Source organism: Chrysochloris asiatica, unplaced genomic scaffold, assembly GCF_000296735.1.
Source record: "Chrysochloris asiatica unplaced genomic scaffold, ChrAsi1.0 scaffold00280, whole genome shotgun sequence".
NCBI lineage: Eukaryota > Metazoa > Chordata > Mammalia > Afrosoricida > Chrysochloridae > Chrysochloris > Chrysochloris asiatica.
The window spans coordinates 3,039,392-3,049,521 of record NW_006408798.1 but is presented as its reverse complement, the minus strand read 5'-3'; positions in this window follow the sequence as shown (position 1 = coordinate 3,049,521).

The window sequence follows — 10,130 nt, the reverse complement described above, 5'->3', positions numbered from 1 at the left end:
TGGACTCAAGTGTGGCAGCGGTAGTGAGGTTGGCCCAGGATCGGACATTGTTTCATTCTGCTGTGCATGGGGTCGCTATGAGTTGGTTCCGACTCGATGGCACCTGACAACAACAACATTGAGCTTCCTACAGATTTCATTGTATTTGATATCATTGTATTCCATCTGGTGCTGGCCATGTGAATATTGTTGTTGTTAAGTGCTGTCGAATTGGTTTCAACCCATAGAGACCCTGTATAGAGTTTCCTAGGAGCAGTGGTGAGCTTGAACCGTCAACCTTGCAGTTCAAACGACTTTGCAGTCCAGCGCATTAACCCACATCGCCACACCAGGATTCCATCCATGTGAATAGTTACCTTTTATATTGTTTTAAAAAGGTATTTGCAGTGACGAAGTTATTGGTCTTGCAAAGTTCTACCATAAGATCTCCAGTATCATTTCTTCCACCAAGGCCATATTTTCCAAGTACAGATTTTTCTTCATTTCAAAATTTTACATTCCAATTAGTAGTAATTATCAATGCATCTTGATTACAAGCTTGATCAACTTCAGACTGAAGAAGTTGGTGATGGTATGGTGGTTGTGTGCCACTGAGTCAGTTCCGACTCATAGTGACCCTGTATATTGCTTTTGAGGCTGTGAAGGAGATCTCATCTTTTTTCTGTGGAGTGACTGGTACATTCGAATTGCTGACCTTGAGGTTAGCAGCCCACCTGGTAATCTACAACACTACCAGGATCCTTGAAGAAGCTGTTGTTGTTAAGTGCCATCGAGTCAGTTCTGACTCATAGCCACCTGTATAGGGTTTCCGAGGAGCAGCTGGTAAATCTGAACTGCTGACTTTGCAGTTCAAACTGGCCTTGCAGTCCAGTGCGTTATCCCACAGCACCACACAAGGACTCTGAAGAAGTAGGTAGAATTCTTCAATTTCATCATTACCAATCGCTTTAGTGGTTGGTGCATAAATTTGAATAATAGTGGTATTAACTGGTCTTTCTTGTAGGCATATGGATATTTTCCTATTGCAGACAAAATTGTATTTCATGATTGATCTTGAAATGCTCTTTGATAATGAATGCAATGCTATTCTTCATTTTGTCATTCCTAACATAGTAAACCATATGATTGTTTGATTTTAAATGACCCAGGAATAGTAGATACTTAATGTTCTCTTGTCACTAGACTCTAGACACACCTTTATTTATCTGTTACCATCTTGTGACTCTAAAAAGAGTCAGAAGACTGGGTATGAAAATAATCCATGAAGTGGGACTTCATATCTCTTTGGAATTCCTTGGTTGTGAGTTGTTGTTGTTGTTGTTGTTGAAGTGCCATTGTTAGTAATTGACACTGTGAATCAGGCTAATTTAAACAAAAAGGAGTTTATTGGAAATACAGAGTAAGAGGTTGAAAATCTCAAGAAATAGCAGGAACCTCACAGGTCTGAGGTAGCATGAATGGACAGTAATTTCAGGTGGTGTCATTATCATGAGCGAGCTCCAATATAGTCTTTGTCAGTGTACTCAAGATTTAGTTTCCATGTAGAAAACACGTGACTGGCCTACCTTGAGTCATATGCTAAGCCATCCACCAGAAATGGTTGGGGAAATGGATGATGGTCACTCAGTCTCTAAACGTTTCACTTTATGAGCATATAGTCTCTGAGAAGACCTGCCATATATATGGGCTTGCTGTTGTCAAGGAACAAACAGATCTGTGTTGGAAGCCAGAGTGCTCCTTGGAGACCAGGATGGCCAAACTTCGTCTCTCATACTTCGGACATATTGTCAGGAAGGAGCAGGCACTGCAGAAGGATATCATGTTTGGTAAGGTGGAGGGTCAGAGAAAGAGAGGAAGACCCCCAAGGAGATGGATTGGCAAAGTGGCAGCATCAATGGCCTCAAGTGTGGCAACAATTGTGAGGTTGGCCCAGGACATGACAGTGTTTTATTCTGTTGTACTTAGGGTCACTACTAGTTGGTACCTACTTGATGACACCTAACAGCAACAACATTGTCACGGACAAAGATCAATCCCTCTAACTCTATGTTACTTAGTAGAATAGACAAGTATTGATATACTTGGGCATGTGTGTGGTGGTATTCAAGTCCCCCACTCGGACATGAGTTTGCATGATGTTAGGTGCTTGGTTGGTGCCTGCTAGTGAAACATGAAGAGATAATGGGCGCTGAGGTCTTCCATCTCACCTTCATCCAGGCCTGTGACTGGAACTAAAATCTGTCTCATCTGCAGAGGAGAATCTGATCCAGAATAAGCTAGGAGACTGTTTCCTAAAAGATTACACAAAAGTCAATAACTATTCCTCATCAGGTCTCCAAATAGGTCTGCTTCAAGTCAGAAAATGCCTCCACCTCTTGATTTACTTACCTCTTTCCAATTAAAACAAATATTTCATATTACTCAGTTTTGGATCATGTCCATATGTATATAATGTAAAAGCTTCCCGGTTTATTCTCTATTTAGGTTCACAGAGATCATTGTGCTCTAAAATATTTATCAGTTACTTTAAAATAATTTTGAGCACTCAAGTAATTTATATTCATTATAGAAAAATCAAGAAAAAGAAATATATCAAAAGAAAGAAAATGAGAATACACAGACAACCGCTTGATAACTTATGCATTTTTTCTCTATATTTATTTTGTGTCCATACATATGTGCTCATGTTTTTAAAAAACAGGATCATTCTGATCATATTGACTTTATTATCTTATTCATTCAACAATAAGTTTATCTTTCCATAATTATGCAAATATTTTTTATTTTTCTAATACTACCCACAACTTCATTTAAAAATACTTTTGCTAACTTACTCACTGTGGAGACAAAGAAAAGACAATTGACAACATTACTTCTTTCTCATTGGTGCTTTCATTTTTATTTGCCCTCTTTACATAACATTTAAACCTAGATTTTTCTGAAGTGGCACAACAAAATCTTTTTGGAGAAATGATAATGGTTTAAAGATAAATTAATTGCTCTGGGCATCAAAATTTCCTTTATGCATGTCCAGACATTATTAAAAGTCTTTAAACACTGGATTATTTCTCTATATGAAGATGCTAGCATTGTTGCCTCTGTTTTACCAGTAAGAAAGAGGAGACAGACAGTACTTGAGACCATCAGAGAAGTCATGGGTGGAGCCCAAAGAGAACTTGAAATTCTAATGACCCAGTCTTCTAATCAAACCACAAAGCCACACTGCTTCCCCTTTCCGCTATGTCAGGGTTGGGCTTGGAGTGGAAAGTGCTGCCTCCCAAGGAGGACTGAATGGTGATTTGCCATTCATAATCCAGCTTGCTCTGTCAAGAGAGACCCAGACTCCTCAGCTCTCAATTGTGGGTGAATGCTTATTATCATGTGCAGGACCCATTGATCTGTTTGGGCAATGACTCCTGAATTGTATGGCCCCTAAACGTTTGCTGCCAGAGAGATCTATACTGTGGATGCAATGATGGGTACTTACTGGAAACTATTGCCTGATATATGAGTTTTGCTGTTTTGTCTCAATGAAATACTCCTATTCACTTAGAGATGTGTCTCCTCCCAATATGCATTGTACTAGATCAAAATAAAATAAAATAACTTTAAAATGTTTTTACTTTAAAAATAAAGCCATATTGCTTGTGTGAGTGCAGAGCAAAAGCTTTTCTAGGATGATGTCAATTCATTCAAAAACAGTAAAAACTTTTTAAAATGTGCCTACCCCTTACCCAGTAATTCTGCAGTGAGTAATTGATCCAAATTCTGCAGTGAGTAATTGATCCAAAGTGAATAATTATTGCAGAGTAAAAAGATTGAATGACGAGGATCTTCTCTCTAGCTCGCTTACAGAGGTGAAAAAAAAAAAATTGAAGCTATTTCGTAGTTGAACAATAGATTAGTTAAATGAATTATGATTTGCTTATATAATGATGCTCCATGGTGTCATTAAAAATACTTTATACTAGTGCTTGCAAGTTCAAGGAAAGTTGTTTATGAATAATGTTAAAAAAACAAACAAACAGGTAATGAGATCATTTAGAAGGTTTGATATTCGTTTTATAACAATAATATATATATACACAAGCCCTCATCCTCTTAAAGTTTGTCTCGGTCTGTCTCTCTATTGCTCTATCTCCAACTGCTCCCCCTTGGGTTTTTTTCTGTAAAAAGCAAAAAGTTATACCTGATAATAAAGTGAATTTCAAGTTGAAGAAAACATAAAGATTTTGGCTTCCCTCTTACCAGCTGTAGAACTCAGGGTGCTAGAAGAAAAAAGGTGAGGGGCCACAGTAAAGAACCTAAGATGGAAAGTACTAATGATTGAAATTAAAAATTGAAGCTAAATTATAAGTGAGTTGAATTTAGAATTAAGAAAATAAGACATGATTCATACTGAGCAGAAGTTATAGGATCTGTCTGTACACTGGGGAGATTTTCAGCATATTCTGCATTTAACAATAACAAGAACAATGTAACTAAAATATGTTTCCACTCAATCCACCAGGCTTACCCCACTGAAGCACTTCTGGGATAAAGTGATATAAGCGATTAGACTAGTGCTCTTAACAGATTAGGTTCTCTCTGCCTTCTTTCCTTCCTGCCTCCTTGTTCCACCTCCTTGGAGAAGATGCATGTTAGTAATCTCTGGAGAAGAAAGGGCACAAGATACAAACCCCCAAAGTGTGGGCTGGTGAGGGAGCAATTGTGGGACTGGGAAGAAATCTCCATTCAAACACAGCAACAGGGATTGAGGTTAGTTCGTCTTTATTCCTCCTGCCCCACTGCAACTTTTTATTGTGAACTGAGTGAAGGATACAGAGCAGATGCTAGTTTTACATTCAACAAATCTTTACTGTGCTTCATTACATAGTTGCAATCCTCTCCATGTGCCAAAAGGTTACAATGTTTACCTCTATTCACTTTATCTATTGGATTCCTCCCCATGTGTCTTCTGCTACCTTCACCTTTCCTCTGCTAACCTCTCTCTTGCATATTGCCTGCCCTGTCACCTATGTTAACACGTGCCTAGCTTCTAGCCTGTGAATAATTTTCCCTTTCCCCACCCTGTAACTATCCTAGATTGTTTCTTTTATCAAGAAAACACTTTTCTAAATAAATAAAACAATTTAAAAAAATTTGTTACATTGGTCTCATACAATGGTTGTCCTTTTGTGATTGACTAATTTTACTCACTACAGTGCCCTCCAGGTTTAACCATGTTGTGAAGTGTTTCACAGATTCATTCTTATTCTTCAATGTTTTGTAGTTTTCAGTTGTGCATATATATCAAAATTTGTTTAATCATTCTTCTGTTAATGGGTATTTAGGCTCTCTCCATCTTTTTATGTCTTTTATAGGAAGCATATTAAAGGATTTTGTTTTCTATTCATTCTGCTTTCTATGTCTCTCTCCCTTCCTCCTGCCCCATTCTGTAAACAAGCACACTCATGAAAGCTTGTAAGCCAGGTACTTCTTGCCTTTGTCATTGTTGTTAAGTGCTATTGAGTCCGTTCCAACCTATAGTGACCCTCTTTAGGGTTTACGAAGAGTGGCTGGTGAGCTTGAACCACCGACTTGCAGTTCAAACTGACTTTGCAGTCTGGTGCATTAGCCTACAGCGCCACACCAGGACTCTTCATGCCTTTGTAGCAACACCTCCCTCCAATTTTTGATAGCCAAGGTCTAAATCTCTAGTCCCTATCAATCCAGTACACTGAGGAAACAAGCTTGTTCCTTGATACGAAGACTCCTTCCATTCTGGTTGGAATTTTGAGTCATTGCATTCGTAGGCAAAAATCTAGTTCATCAATTGTAGCAATTTGCACTTGTTCTCAGTGTCAAATATCTTTGTCTTCCTTGGTTTGAATTCTGGTCAACTAGTCATCCAAGTTAGGTCAAATGGGTACTAGCTGCAAGTTTACGAACATTATCTTGTACTTCACATCCATTGGTTGCTTCACTCTTAGCCCTAATTGCCAAGGGCTAGGTCAGTGCCAATGGGCTCAGTAGTTCACACATCTTCCTAAACTTCAGACCAGCAAGCCCTTCTCATTTCAAGGTCAATGGGTGCCAGTGGAACATGGCTAAGCTTAGCCCATGTCTTCATTGCTGCATTTCCACCATTTCACTCTCAAGTAGGCCCAAGTGGTTACCAGAGAGCATATTATATTTCTCATGGGTTCCCTTTGAGTTTCAGTCTTAGAAGGGAGTTTCCCCTGATGAGTGGACTTTTCTTGCCCTATTGCCTTCAAAGCAAGCAGATTGCTTGATATTCAAACAACTGTCAGCTTTTTTTTCCTGAAGGTCTTTCTTTCCACACGAATATTCTGTTTTCTCAGCAGTTCTGCTTTGGTCTGCATGTCTTTTCAAGTGGGAATGTTTCAACTCAGAAGGTTCTGAGTGGAACTCAGGATTCCACCTATGGTACCATACAGTACAAAGGCTTAGCAAGAAGCCTACTCACCTGGGCAAATTGTTTCCCTTTTTAACAAATCCAACCAATTATAGTCTGAAGGTGAGCGTATAGGCTTTCTGTTATCAAAATTCCCAATATTCATTTCTATCACACATGTCTATTTTGCAATATTAGGCAGGGGATGCCAATATCCTCAATTAGTTATTAGTTAAACAAATAAATGTTCCCCCCTCCCCTTTACCCATTCAGCCTGTCTTGATCCATGTATCTACTCACAAAACACTGTTGTTCCAAGGTTGTATATACATCACTATTTACCTCTATCCCATTTAGCCCATGCATACCTCCCTAAGTCTTCCCCTGTTGTCACTGTTCATCTGACACCTTCCTCTTTTTGTGCATTGCCCTCCCTGTCCTTGTATATTGCCCTTTCTATAATGTGAGAGAACATGTGTCTACCCTCTAGCTAGTGAATTACTCTCCCCTCCCTCCCACTCCTGGTAACCTTCAAAAAATGTTTCTTTTATTATGGAAACCTTTTCATAAACTTCTACAATAATGGTCTCATACAATATTTGTCCTTTTTGGATTTACTAATTTCACTTAGCATAACATCCTTGAGGTTTATCCATGTTATGAGGGGTTTTGCAGATTCATCGCTATTCTTCAGGGTTGCATAGTATTCCATTCAGTGTATATTTATCCATTCTTCCATTGAATTTGGATTGGGATTTCATTATACCTATAGATTGCTTTGGGTAGTATTGACATTTTCACAATGTTAAGACTTCCTATCCATGAGCATGGTATATTCTTCCATTTTTGTCTCCTTCGGTTTCTTATAATAGTGTTTTATAGTTTTCTTTGTATAGTTTTTTGGTTTCTCAAGTTAGACTTATTCCTAAGTATATCATATTTTAGGTGGCTATTGCAAATGGTATTGTGAACATACCTGGAGCACACCTTTCCTAATTTTAAACCATTCAGTGCACTCTTGTTCTGTTCGACCTGTCTCTTGGTCTATGTACAGGTTCCTCATGAGCACAATTAAGTGTTCCAGAATACTCATTCTCCACAATAGCTTGTTATGATCCACACAATTGAAAGCCTTTGTGTACTCAATAAAGCACAGGTAGTCATCTTTTTGGGATTTTCTGCTTTCAGCCAAGATCCATCTGATGTCAGCCAAGATATCTCTTGTTCCACATTCTCTTCTGAATCTGGATTGAACCTCTGGCAGTTCTCTGTCAATATAAAAACATCTGTAATACATTGCAGATGTTTTTATATTATCTTTAGCAACATTTTTCTTGCATACAGTATTAATGATATTGTCTAATAATTTGTGCATTCCATTGGGCCACTTCTCTTTGTATTCTTTCACCATACTTACTCAGTCTGTATGCTGAGAAAATAATCTGAGAAATTGGATTATATGAAGAAAAATGTGGCATAAGGATTGGAGGAAGACTCATGAACAACGTGTAATATGCAGATGATCTAACCTTGCTTGCTGAAAACTATAAGGACTTAAAATACTTACGGGTGAAGATCAAAGGCCATAGCCTTCACTTAATGTAAGGAAAACAAAAATCCTCACCATTGGACCAATAAACAATATCAAGGTAAATGGAGAAAAGACTGAAGTTACCAAAGACTTCATTTTGCTCAATTCAACCATCAACACTCATGGAAATCAAACATTGAAGAAATCAAATATGTATTGCATTAGGCAAATCTGCTGCACAAGACCTTTTTAAAGTATTCAAAAGCAAAGATATCAGTTTGAGGACTAAGGTGTGTTGACCCAAGTCATGGTATTTTCAATATACATGTGAAAGTTGGACATTGAATAAGGAGATTATAGATGAAATGATGCATTTGAGTTATAGTTTTGGAGGATAATACTGAAAGCACCATGGACTGTCAAAAAAACAAACAGATCTGTGTTGGAAGATGTACAGCTAGAGTGCTCCTTAGAAGTCCGGATGGCCAGACTTTCTCTCTCATACTTCAGACATATTATCAGGAGGAACAATTCCCTAGAGAAGGATATCATATTTGGTAAAGTGGAAGTTCAGAGAAAAAGAGGGAGAACCCCAACAACATGGATTAGCACAGTGGTGGCAGCAATGGGCTCAGGCATAGCAATGACTGTGAGGTTGGCATGTAACTGGACAGTTTCCTTTTATTGTGCTCAGGGTTGCTATGAATCACTACTGACTCGATGGCATCTAAGAACAACTACAGAAATTGTAAATGATAATGTTTTCCTAATTTCCTTTCAGAGCTGTCTTTATTAGTATAGAGGAATCCAACTGATTTTTGTACATTAATCTTATATCTTTCCACTTTACTGAATCCTGCAATGAATTCCAATAATTTTCTTGCTGATTCTTTTGGGATATTCTATGTATAATATCAAATCATCTGCAAATAAAGTTTTACATTATCTTTGCCATTTGGATGACTAATTTGCCTATCTTGCTTTATAGCTCTGGCTAAGAATTCCAACACAATATTGAATAAGAGTGGTGATAAAGGGCATCCTTGTCTAGTTCCAGTTTGCAAAGGGAATGATTTCAGTGTGTCTTCATTGAGAATAATTCTGGATGTTGGATTTGCATGGCAGCGATAGTTATGTGCTGTGGAGTCAGTTTGACTCATAGCAACCCTGTACAGTGTTTCCGAGGTTGTAAATCTTTACAGGAACAGAAAGCCTCATCTTTCTCCTGCGGAACAACTGGTAGTTTTGAACTGCTGACCTTGTGGTTCGCAGCTTTATTCGTAATCACTACAATATACACACTGTTAATTGTGTTTAGGAATTTTCCTTCAATTACTACTTTGTTGAGTGTTTTTATCAAGAATGGATGTTGGATTTTATCAAATGCCTTTTCTGCAAAAATTGATATGATCACATAGTTCTTTTCCTTTTTAAAATTTATATGGTGGATTATGATGATTGTTTTTCTAATATTGAACCATACTTGCATCCATGTACTTAATTCCACTTGATCATGATGTGTAATTTTTCTGATATATAGTTGAATTCTACTGGCTAGGATTTTGTTGAGAATTTTTGCATCTATGTCCATGGGCGATATTGGTTTATAATTTTCTTTTTTAGTGATGTCCTTGTCTGATTTTGGTATGAGGGTTATGCTCACTTCATAAAATGTATTTGGAAATTTTCCGTCCTTTTCTGTATTCTGGAATAGTTTGAGTAAGATTGGTGTCACTCTTCTCTGAATGTTTGGTAAAATTCACCAGTAAAGTCATCTGGGCCTGTACTTAATTTTGGTTGGGAGATTTTTTTCTTCATTTTCCCTTCTGTTTCTTTCTTTAAAAAATTTTTTTATTGTGAACTGAGTGAAAGTTTACAGGGCAGATCATCAGTTTTACATTCAACAAATCATGCACCTTGCTTGATTACAATGATTATAATACCCTTCATGCACCATCAGATAAAGTGTTTCTCTCTATTCACGTTAGTTCTTTTTCTTTTTTTTTAAATACTCAGGCATATGTAATAATTTACACCACCAAAGGGCACATTCTGTAAGTCTGCCTCCTGGCCACCAGCTCTCAGTCCCTCTCTTCCCATGAATCTAGAGTCCTCAGCTGCTCCTTCCATGTCCCCATCTCTGCCTCCATCTATGGTGTCACTGCTTCTCTGGATAAGGTCTCACATTCTGCTTGTGCTCTT